Source organism: Triticum aestivum, chromosome 3A (genome assembly GCF_018294505.1).
Source record: "Triticum aestivum cultivar Chinese Spring chromosome 3A, IWGSC CS RefSeq v2.1, whole genome shotgun sequence".
Lineage (NCBI taxonomy): Eukaryota > Viridiplantae > Streptophyta > Magnoliopsida > Poales > Poaceae > Triticum > Triticum aestivum.
Genome location: NC_057800.1, coordinates 21,470,450 through 21,483,251, shown reverse-complemented (window position 1 = coordinate 21,483,251; position 12,802 = coordinate 21,470,450). Strand labels below are relative to the sequence as shown.

Genomic DNA, 12,802 nt, shown 5'->3' with positions numbered 1-12,802 from the left:
TCTTTTTGAATTCGATGAACTTTTATCGAAATCAATGAACTCTTTTCAAAATCCAATGAACTTTTTATCTAAATCAATGAAATTTTTTCAAAATTCACGAACTTTTATGAAAATCGATGAACTTTTTCAATTTTCTTGAACTATATTGAATTTCGTGAAATTTTTCGATCTGTGAACATTTTAAAATTTGTTAACTTTTCTGAAATTAGTGGACCTTTTCAAATTTATGAACTTTTTATGAACTAGTGAACTTTTTTCAATATTCGTGATTTTTTTAATATTTGAACCATTACTTTTTGAAACAATTTCGTGAACTTTTTTTTTAATCTAGGAACTTCTAAATTTTGGACCAGCGCGGCTGTAATTGTACTTAAATAACACACAGTACCATTGGTTACTATTATGAGGTGGCTGTAGTGGTTAGTGAAGCGCGTGTAGGATGAAGCGGCGCGAGTTCGAGTCCCTAACAGAACCAACATTTTTCCTAGCGCGGGGCGCTGCAGGTGCCAGGAGCGCGAACGGGCGCCTGCAGCGCCGTATAGGAGCTCCCAGCTCCTCCTGAAAGGGAGCCGGGCGGTGCCTGATTTGCTGCCGCCCAATCAACAGACTTGTAAGTTCATCGCAGATTAATATCTTTTAAGAAAGCAAGCATACTTTGTGCACATGTATGGAGGACATTAGGTATGTGTGACCCCTCCCCTCCCCTCCGCCGCTCCCCGCGCGGGCGGCCGAAGGGCTCCACCCCTTGCCGCCGGGTCTCCGCCCCTCCCTCTCCCTCCCCTCCGTCGCTGCCGGTGGTAGGCACCGGGCTTAGCCTGTGCGTGCACCAGTGGTGGTGGAGGCACTCCTCCCTCTCGCGGGTCAAAGGGTGACACGGGGCTCCCTGGCTCGAGGGTGTGATCCCGATCTGGGCTGCGGCGGCGCCAATCTAGTTCATGACGGCTTAGATCTAGACTTTGGCGGTGTGACAGCTGGCTGGTGTCCTATCGCCGGTTGTGGTGGTAGTACTAGCGCTGCTCCTCCCGATCTAGAACGGAGGGCCTTGGATCCGGGGCGGCGGCCCCGAGGTGGGCCTCCCAGTTCGGTGACGCGGCAGGACGGGCGGGCTGTCGGGGACCGGGTCGGATGGCTGGCGATGTGCATGTCCTTTTTGTAGGCCGGCTCATGTGCCGGCCGCTGGCTTTGTTGCCGGTGTGAAGACTGTAGGCCGCCGGCTGTGTTGCCGACGTGAACTAGTGCAAACCATGACCGAGGCCGAACATCTATTCTGTTCACGTTTGCATGCACGGGCAGGAGACGCGTCCGCGCGTTGAGCATGTTTTCGACGCAAACCCCAATCCGAGCGAACACGGCCCCATCCTCATCCCTAAACGGATAAAATCCTGACAAAATGGACATCCATTTGGAGCCGTGTGTTGAAGTTGGCCTTAGGAGATGACCCCATCAGCCGAGATAGTGGCTGGTCATGTTGCAGATGAAGTAGTAGTCCCCCGTCGTGGCGAGGTCGATGACGTCGCGGCCCGGCGCCCACTTGCGCAGGAACGGCACCAGCGTCCCCAGCCACGGAGACGAGTTGTCCTCGAGCGCCTCTGCCACTGTGGCCGCGCGCGGGTACTCCCGCAACTCCCCCGTTGGTAGAGGTGCAGCGATTGTTTGGCTTCAGTGCAGAACTAGTACTAGAGGTTGATCGTTTCCTCACGCGATTCTCACAAAGTGCAGAAGTGGTACTAGTGCAGGCGCCGGCCTTCTGTTCAGTGCAATACTAGTACAAGAATGAAATGAATTTGATTAAAAAAATTACTCCGCTAAATTTAGGAGATCGGTTAGGTCCGGCACTTGGTGGAGTAAATTTACTTCACTAAGCTTTACTCAGCCGGATACTCCACTATTTTATAAGGGATCGGTTAAAAATGCCCTCATACCTCTTGCCGCTGTAGCCACCGGTGATTGAAGCAAATGAATTTCAGGACTGTAAAAATCTCTGGGAGTGACTTCACTGATTTCTCCAAGACTCCAACCTATACATAGTGAAGAAAAGTGGAGACGTGCTCCTCCCTTCCATCCAACGACCCACTTCTTTTTTATCTGGATGGTGGAGATATGGTCTGATACCATACAACTATATTGGTAGTTCGATCCCCTTCAACCATCGGTAGGATATTAAATGATATCGACACAAATTAACAGAACTACGGTTTTTATTGGCTACATCCATTGTACAAAACACATTCCATTTGTAACATATAGAGAAGAAGTTGTGCACTTCATTTATTGTTTGGAACTTGCGCACTATAGAACATTTAAATTAAAACAACGTTCATGTAATGGGAAAACTATCTAGGCGTCACCGTAGATATAGTGACATCATTAACACTACAAGACTTAGTAGTAGTGGGTGCTTCTTTGTTCCCTGCCGTGCTTAAGCTGAAATATGCCGGGTGCTTAGGCTTTTGTAAGATCATGGTCTTGTTGCTTAGCATCGCAATTACATCCAACATGGTCGGTCGATCAACAGCGTTCTCTTGTACACACAACAGTGCAATGTTAATGCACCTCATCATTTCTGTTGAATGAATGTTGGGAACCAATGCTGCATCAATGAGTTCGCTCCAGCTTTCCTCTTGAAATAATTGCCAAGCCTATTTGAAATTTCATCAAATACTTAGTTTATCACAGAATAAACAAAAGCTTTTTATCCAGTTAAATGGATGTGTAAACATCCACTCACATGTCCAAGGAGGTTGATGAAAGCTCCACATTCATGGGAATTCCTCTTCCCGCTAACGATCTCGAGAGTTAAAACTCCAAAGCTGAATACATCCGATTTGATAGAGAAAATGCCATGGGAAGCATACTCAGGTGCCATGTAGCCACTAAAACAGTGTAATAATATATGTCAAATTGCTATACGGGTGGCTTGCAATAAAAATGTTTATGGGTGGAGTATTCATATGAAACTTACTATGTACCAACCACTTTTCTCGTAGTATTTGTGTCGGTATTATTTGAGCTGAATATTTTTGCTAATCCAAAATCTGATATTTTAGCATTCATTTCGCTATCCAAGAGAATGTTGCTTGGTTTAAGATCACGATGTATAACACGCAACCTAGAGTGCTTATGTAGGTAAAGAAGTCCTTCTGCTGTTCCTACAATTATCGTGATACGTTTGTCCCAGTCCAATAGAGCTTTTCTATCTTCATCTGCACACAAATTAAATGTTGGTATAAGAGAGCAAAAACATCTAAAGAAACATTCAAAGGAAGAGAACTTTAGTTTGAGTAACTTTCCTGGTACCAGTATGACAAACAATGTAACTTATGAATCTGAAAATGCAAATATGTACCAAAGATAAAGAAGTCCAAGCTTTTGTTTGGCAAGTATTCATAGACCAGTATCTTCTCCTCTCCTTGAGAGCAGCATCCCATGAGCCTAACCAAGTTCCTGTGTTGCAGTTTGGCTATGAGCTCAACTTCATTTTTGAACTCTATGAAACCTTGTCCTGAATCCGCATCAAGTCTCTTAACTGCTATCTCCACTCCATCAGGAAAGCGGCCCTAGGAAAAAAAACATCTATCAGTATTGTGAGGGCTTTATGAATGATAATATTCTTCCTCTGATCCATTGTGTTTTTAATTCCTATATATACTCTCACAATAATGGTGATGCATGTTGTCTTGCCTAGAAAACAAGGATTATTACGTAACGTTGTTATATATATTTACCTTATAAACAGGGCCAAATCCACCTTCACCAAGTTTGTTTTCCTCGGAAAAGTTACCAGTAGCCTCTAATATCTGATTAAAGTCAAATACTGCAAACTCAGACAGCTCTGCTTCCATTTCCCAAGCTTCATCTCCTTCTTGAAACTCGTGAGCACGTTTTCCTCGTAAGGCCCCTTTACCTGAAAATTATGAATATCAATCTCTTCAATTACCACTCTTTATATTGACCATTTCAGTCATTAATTTACCCACCTTTTGTGTTCTTTGTTCTAAGCCGCCGAAGACAGCAGACGATGAAACAGAGTGCAACTAGTGCCACAGAAGCAGCCACCGATAAGGCAATTACCCAAGGTTTTACTCCATGTCCTTCAAAATTAGCACCAGTGTCAAGAAATTATCATAAGTTATAGTAATATAACTACTTAATCAAGGATTGTTCATCACATACTCTTGCCTGCGGGAGCCGGAGCCGGCGCCGGTGCCTGAGCCAGGGACGATGGAGATGGAATCGGCCGTATGTTCTTGTCGTCGAAGAACATGAAGAAAAATCGAACCTGACGTTGCAGCGGAGCCGGAAGATCCGGCCACCGAGGCGCACGGAGTTGGTGGCGTTGATAGAGCCCACGAGCCGCTGGAGGCACGCCAGGCAGTCGCCGGCGGACAGGTCCGGAGTGCACTGCGCCAGGGAGTAGAGCGTTGTCGTGGTGCCGGGGCCAATGGAGTCCATGAACCCTGTGGCGAACCTCCTGGCTGCGGCGGCCGCGTACTGCGCCGTCTGCCCCAGGAGCTGGCGGACGGCGGCAGCGACGACGGCGGCGTTGCCGGGGATGGAAGTCACCGTGTTGAAATACTGGAAGAATGTACCGTTACCGGTGGTGCCTGACGCGGCGCTGAGGAAGTCGCGGTCGCCGGAGAAGCCGAGGAGGCACCCTGGTTTTAAGGCGTTGGTCTCGTCGTAGTCGTAGTAGACGGTGGCGGCCGTGTGGTTGGGGCACATCTTCTGCGCGTAGCTGAAGGAGGAAGCGACGCACTCCCTGCACGCGGTGAGGTTGGTGGTATCGTGTCGGCAGAGCGCGAGCGCGCGCACCACGCCGGCAGTGGAGTTGGCCGTGGCGTTTGCAGTAGCGGTGAGGAAGAGCTGCGGGGAGGAGGAGGTGTTTGCGGGGAGGGTGGCGTTGATCACGGCCAGGTTGGAATGGTAGGTGCTGTTGGCCGTGTAGTTGCCCCCGCTGCCGCAGACGATCCCGATCGCCGACGCCGACGCCGGCATGAGGAGGAGGAGGAGCAGCAGCACGCCCGCCATGCTGACCGGACGTACGTGTGAGGTGTGACTCCAGGTGCTGCTTGTCTTAATTGCCTCTGCTTCTCGTTGCTTTAACATGGCAAAATATAGAGAAAGTCAAGGTCATCAGGTCGTTGGTGGAAAAAAAAAATCTGCAGTGTTTGAAGGATCGACCTCGGCGTCACCCAGTTAATTTCTCGACTTCAGATTTGTTCACATCACTACCTCACCCACAGTCACAGCGCAAGTCACACGCTTTCAGTCTACCAGATCCGGGCCGGCAGGAGTAGAATTTTCTTCTTCTTCTAATAAACAGTCTTTTGCTCGGTTTTATAAATAAACAGGGCATCTCCAACGCTGACTCGTTCACAAACATCACATGTCCACGTGTTTGGACATAGTTTGTCATTCAACATGAATCCTTATCTGCTTGTGGACATGTTCGTGCGTCAATTTTCCCGCCAACAAGACGGAAGCAGGGGAAGGTATGCGGGCATCTGGACCGCCACTATGTACACGCCCGACACCCTGGCCCCATCCAAATCCCTTTTCGCCCGAAAAACCCTCTCCGCGTGCAGCGGTTACGGCACATTCATGTAGGTCAGTCTGCTTCAGAACGGACGCGACTCCATCGCATTGATGTCGGGCGGAGGGATGCGACCAGACGAGCGGATGTCACCGCTTCAATGTCGACGCGGAGATCGAGAAGCCTACTCTGGCTGGTGCGCCGCATAGAAGTCGGTTGCGCGGCGGTTCGCCTAGCAGCGGCTATTTAAGCACGGCTTCAGCGCGGTTCACACCACACCTTACATTCTGACCTCTCTGTCATGCCCCGATCCCCTCTTCATCGTCCCTTATCACGCGTAGATTGCGCCGCCTCAATGGCGATCTCATCATGATTCAGGAGGAGTGGTCTCTACGCGACACTGCCGGCAAGGGCAAGTGCACCCCCCCCCCCCCCCCCCCTTCCCACCTGGATTGGCGTTGGCCAAGGCGGCCCTGTGCACGATCCAGGACGAAGCCGAGCGGCTCCTCCACAAGCGTCGCGCGGCCGTCGGGCAGGACTGCCGCACCCTTCCGTCATTGGAAGGACCACTCCAGCGATGATGACAACACGGATGGTGATGGAGATGCTGCCGACCAGTCGGGCCAGGCATACAAGGTCATCGTCCGCTACAAATTAGTTCGAATTTTTTAAAGTTTCTAGTTGAATGGGAAAAAATGTCCGGTTTATGCAAATTATATGGAACTTTATGTCTGTTTGCATGAGTAATGTCTGAATTTGTTTTGTATTGCGGGTGGAGCTTTGGACAAGTTTTGGATGAACGGCTACCGTATCATAGTCCGTGACAACTACTATGTCCGTTTTGGGGTTGGCTTTGGAGATGCCCTCACACAGCTGAATGCTACATAATGTGTAAACAATAGTAGAAGGGTTGGGCCCGCTTTGCTGCGCGGTTGGTGTTGTTTGGTTTGTTAAAAGCATTACTCATTTTGTTGATGTATTACATTTTAAAAAATTCAAACCTTTTTAAGTTTAATCAAATTTGTAGAGAAATATATCAAAATCCATAATACCAGATCGGTATGATTAGATTCATCATGAAATGATTTTCCATTTTTTTTGTTTAATATTGTGGATGACGATATTTTTGGCTCTGAACTCGGTCAAAATTAAAGGAATTTGACTTACAAAAAATAATAGTGTGTTTTATTTTATTATAGTTTGATGATTTGATGGGCCTTTCTCGGTGTGATTCTGTGCTGTCCGCTAAGAAAACTCATATTTATGTGGGGAAATTTCTGCGTTGGTAGCTGCATGTACTATATTGGTGTTACTTTGTCACATGATGAAGTTTCTTTTTTTAGGTGGTGCGAGAGTGCGCGGGATTGATATGTTTTTATAAGCCGATTGTTGCTGATTGATTTGAAAAAGAATTGGCTCCATAATTGAATACCTCAATTGAATTGAAGAGCTTCAAAATTAGGCAACAATAGCGACTTAAAATAATTGAATGAGAGGGCTCATTGAGTAATTGTTGACCCGGTCAAAATTGAGTGACTCAATTTAAATTGAAGACCTTAATTAATTGTGAGGCCTGAAAAATTAGAAAGCATGGTGTATAGTATAAAAGAATTGAATGAGAAAACTTTGAGAAATTGTTGACTCGGTCAAAATCGGATGATCAAATTGCAATTAGAAACCTCAATTGATTGTAAGACCTTTAAAATTAGAAAGCTTAGTGTTATAGAGGATTTATACAAACCGGTCATGTAAAGACACTAGAAAATAAACCGAGCACGCTAACAAATATTAGAAATGTACCACTAGACGCCTCCGGCAAGCGGCTGAGAAGAAGCGCTGGAGAGGTCTGATCAGTCAAGAGACCACCAAGGCCGTGTTGGGTTAAAAAGTATGTGTTTCTTGCACTTTGCCGGTTTCCAATAGTATCTTTCCCATCGCCTCTGTTCTATAAGAGCTTGTTATTTCTGCGATAAATGAAAATGGGGATAATTCGGTTTGAAAAAAAGATCTGAATCACACCTCAAAAATATTCTATTGTATTAAATGGTAGTAATAAAAGTGTATGATGGACTAATCAGAAAAAAAAGATAAGCATATTACACTAGAAAAGCTTGCAGAAGAAAAGAAAAAACATCTTGCGGTCTATTCGGTGAATTAATAATTTACATCCTTTGGATTTTAAGTGGAAAAGAGAACCTGCCTTTGGCATCATTACATAGAAATATGCCATCCCTCGGACTCCAAATTGACTAACCGCTGGCAATTCTCTTAGTCGTTGCTTTCAGTTGAGAAAGTCTTTCTTTCGGAGACTCAAGGACAAATTATTGAATATGACATGAGGTAACGAATTACTCAGGTCATGGACGTTCACGTTCACCTAGCCATACGTGTCTGGCACGGCCGGCTCACATTTTTTCTACCTCGCTTTGTGGATGACTTGGAAGAATGAAAGAAATTTTATGCATTGGCCGGCCAGTCTCTGCTAACTGTTGCTGTTGCTTTCCTACTAATTTGAACAATCAATCTCGGCGTAATCCCCAGTTGATTAATTTGTTGACTTAGTATTGTTCAGTTCACTTTCACTCACACTCGGTCTACCAGCCGCCGGCCGGCGGGAATATAATATACTTCCTCCCAAAATAAGTATCTTAACTTTGTACTAGAGAGTACTATATTTTTTCCAACAAATTATTTCTATATTAAGAACAAGAACAAAATCACGTGTCCAAATAAGAAGAGAACAACGAAATTTGCACAACAAACAAATGGGAAAGCCTGCTGCAGGAAGCCTAATTCAAAGTCGTCCCTTGAGACAATTGATTTCGGACATCACCCAACTAGTCAGAACACGCCCCTTCGCCATCTCATAGCCTCATCTGCTCTCGTCCCACTCCTTTGTTTCTACCATGGTTTTCAATTTCAGTTTCAGAAAATTCTCCACCAACCGAAATCACCGAAATTCAGTGATTTCAGTTTGCATTTATGCCAAATGACTGAAATATTCACTTGAATTTAATTAAAAAATATTATTTTTTAAAAATATTTTGAAAAATATTCGAATTCATATGCAGTACTGAAATTGCTAAAATATTTTGGCCGAAACGTAACTATTTCAGTGTCTACTGAAATTATTGAAATTCAGTGAAATTCATCAAAATCTCACTGAAAGTGAAAACCATGACCATGACTAACTTGACACATCTTCATCTCAACAAACGGAGCGAGACCGGAGATAGAATCAATCTGACTACAAGTTGTGCACAACTAGTCTATATCCAAGGGGCCTTCTAGAAACCCTCACCTAGCTGTACTCTAATTAAGAAATACGAAAACTACCCATACAATATTTGGAATCCCTACAGAAAACCAATCGTAGTACGAGGAACAAAAAGAGTTCCCCCCAGTAGAGGATTCATGTACCTGCCAAGGCGAGGCCCCCTTATGGAGGAACAAAAGCCGATTCATATTGTACGAGCTTTTGAATAGATCATGATCTAGTATAGATAGATTGAAGCATTTCTCAAGCACCAAAACCACCTCTACTCCTTTGACCATTTAGACATTGCAGTTTGTAGAGTTCTTTTTATAGCCAGATAGTTCTCATTCTTTTCCCTAGATACCAAATCATTATCTGTGGAACAACTTAACAGAATCGAAACATCATTTGGCACGATCCATAGTTGTATTGTGTTTTAGTTATGTGTGACAAAAAAATCTAGAAAAAACACCTCATGCACATAACTAAAGTCAGGTAAAAATTGCAAATTAAGAAGAAAAGAAGAATGGAAAAAGTTACTCCAAGTAGCTTCGAAGCCTTCTCTTATACTTTTTAGGGTACATAAACAACACATTTGAGATACCACTTAAACTAACACATTATACACCATTTATGTTGGTGTGAATGTACTACAAACGGACAATACACGGGGGAAAACACTATCTTGGACTTGTGATAGATATGCTCACATCATTGATACTATATGACTCAAGAGCAGTGGACGTCTCTTCATTTCCTACTCTTACATTGATATATGCAGGCTGCTTAGGCTCAGCCAAGATCATAGTCTCATTGCTTAGCATTGAAACAATGTCTCCCATGGTTGGTCGATCAACTGCATTCTCTTGTACGCACAACAATGCTATGTTAATGCATCGCCTTATCTTTGAGTGACTATCAAAAATCAATGATGCATCAACAAGGTCAATCCACTTTCCCTCTTCCCATAATTGCCATGCCTATTTGCAATTCCATTACACACATTAGATTGTATAGAAAATGAAAAATAAGACATAATTTCCCAAGCTTAAGTTTGTGTATAAGCTCACATATCCAAGAAGATTGATGAAACCTCCACGTTGTTGGGTGCCAGAATTCCGTTTTCCGCTAAGAATCTCAAAAATGATAACACCAAAGCTGAAGACATCGGATTTAATAGAGAAGATGCCCTTCGAAGCATACTCAGGGGCCATGTAGCCACTAAAATGGTATATGGTAAGTGTCAAGATTGCCTTATCTGGTTGAAATGTAATATATATATATAATTGCAATTGGAGTTTTATTAAGAGACTTACTATGTGCCAACAACTCTTCTTGTAATGTCTTCCTCGGTGTCATTTGAGCTAAATATTTTTGCTAGCCCGAAATCTGAAATTTTGGGATTCATTGCACTGTCTAGGAGGATGTTGCTTGGTTTAAGATCTCGATGTATCACAAGTAACCGAGAGTGCGTATGCAAGTAAAGAAGTCCATGTGCTACGCCTTCAATTATTGCAAGAAGTTTTGTCCAATCCAGCAAAGCTCTTCTATTCTCATCTGCACATTAATTAGATATATATTAGTATAACAGGAGAAAAACACCTAGGAAAATGAAAATAAACAGCCAAGAGAATGAAATTATACTCATAGGACTGATAGAAATAAAAGTCTCGAGTAATCCTTAATCAGTCTGATGCATCATATCGATAATGCAATAATGCAAGTAAATTAAGAAATTCAAATGCATACCAAAGATGAAGAAATCCAGGCTTTTGTTTGGCAAGTATTCATAGACCAGTATTTTCTCCTCCTCTTGAGAGCAACATCCCAAGAGCCTAACCAAATTTGTATGCTGGAGTTTGGCTATGAGCTGAACTTCATTTTTAAATTCTATGAAACCTTGTCCTGAATGTGAAGCAAGTCTCTTAACTGCTATCTCCGACCTATCTGCAAGTTGGCCCTGAGAAAAAAACAGATGGTCCAAAGTTAGGCTCATTGTTTCTTAAAAAAACAAAACTAGGCTTATTGTAATTAATCCTCCTCTACCATTTACTCCAAGTTATAAGCCAGGTTCGATGTAGGCATACTTGTTTCATACAAAAGGTCATTCATATTAGCCTTCTATACCGATTTACCTTGTAGACAGCGCCAAAGCCACCTTGCCCAAGTTTGCTTTCTTCTGAGAAATTATTTGTGGCCTCCAGTAGCTCTTCAAACTCAAACAAAGAGAAGTCCGAATTCTTCCCTTGCCACTCTAAACTGTGAGCACCTCTTGATACTTGTAGCATCAAATATCATATCAGAACTATTACCACTAATTTTGAAGATTATATGAAATAACAAGGTTCCACTAGATAATTAGCATACCTTTTCTTTGTCTTTTGAGCCGGCGACAGTAACAGATGAAGAAGAAGAACGCTGCTGCCGCTAGAGGAACTACAGCTACGGGAATCACCCACAGCATGCTCCTGCGTTTGGTCGGAGTGGGAGTCGTCCCCGGCGGCGACGACGGCAGGCTTAGCATGGGCTGGGCACCGTAGAAATGAGATGCCTCGTACCTGAAATAACACCGCGTGACACCCATCTGCCCACCCATGCGCAGGGCCATGGTGGAGTTGACCATGCCGAGGAGGCGGCGCAGGCAAGCCGAGCAGTCGTCGGCGGACAGGTCCGGCGTGCACTGCGCCAGGGAGTACACGTTGGGGTAGGTTGTCACTCTTTCCATGTCCATGACGCCCGTGGCGTACAGCTTCGGCGTTGTGGTGGCCGCCATCGCCGCGGTCCCCACCAGCAGCTCGCGGGTAAGGTTGACGATGCGGGGAACGTCGCCGGTGGTGACGTACTGACGTTCCTGATGTTCCAATCCTGGAACGGCGGCGTGTTGTCGCCGTATCCTCCCGTGGCGTTCGAGGGTGCCGCTAGGATGTCGGCGCTGGCGCCGTAGACGACGATGCAGCCGCCGTAGTTGGCGCCGACCTTGTTGCACTGCGTCTGGTTGAGTTGAGCGAACCAGTTGGAGATGCAGTCACCACAGGCGGAGCCGACAGGACCGTCGCCGAGGCAGAGCGCGAGCGCGTAGACGACGTCGGGGGCCTGCCCGAAGGTGGAGGTGGCGAAGTTTACCGGGGAGAACGAGGCGTTCTTGGAGAGGGCGGCGCCGACGGCCTTGACGTTGTCGCAGAAGTCGGCAGCGGCCAGAAACGGTGTGGGTCCGAGTAGGAGGAGCAGGATGAGGACGCCGGTGGTCGCCATGGCAAGCTAACAGCCGAGCACGACCAGCTGCTGAACGAAGTGCCAGAGATGATGAACGAAGGTGCGTTATGCGTCAGCTAGCAAATCACTATCGGTCCTAGTCACTTGGAAAAAATTACCACCGGTCAATACTGCATTACTTGGTCTTGAATCGTTCACTTGGTTTTGCGGAGGTCAAGCCAGCTAGCGACAATGAAAGCTCAGTGTTGTTTTCTTCCTATTTTCTTTCCATGGAAAAACTGTACTACTTTGACAAATTATTCCATCTTGTCTGGAAAAATATGTTACTCACTACTCTCTCGGTTCCTAAATATTTGTCTTTCTAAAGATTTCAACAAATGACTACGTATAAAGAAAAATAAGTGAATCTACACTCTAAAATATATCTATATACATCTGTATGTGATAATCCATTAGAATTTTCTAAAAAACCAAATATTTAGAAACAGAGGAAGTAGATCTGTTTCCACTTGCAAAAAGGAACACTGGAAGTATGTACATTCCACTTGGACCGTTCTTCAGTTAATTTCCCACCACCATCGGTCATCTCAGTTGCTTTCAGTTCTCACTAGCTTAATTTTAATTATTTTGAAATGATCAACGCACCAATCACGCTGAATTTCCTGAATTGGAGGTTCCACTTGCACTTGGTCGCCGGCTTGCTAGAATAGATTTCTTAGGGCATGTACGATGGTGCTATCTTAGATGTGTCATGTAAGATAGATGATGATGTGGAGGAGAGAGAATGCATAAGAAAAGGT

General features: G+C 44.8%; 2 pseudogenes; both read right to left on the bottom strand.

Annotated features, from left to right (window-relative positions):
* Positions 1-2,173: 2,173 nt before the first annotated feature.
* On the bottom strand, positions 2,174-5,057 carry LOC123057638 (cysteine-rich receptor-like protein kinase 10; annotated as a pseudogene).
* Positions 5,058-9,316: 4,259 nt separating this feature from the next.
* Positions 9,317-12,064, bottom strand: LOC123057636 (cysteine-rich receptor-like protein kinase 10; annotated as a pseudogene).
* Positions 12,065-12,802: the final 738 nt, after the last annotated feature.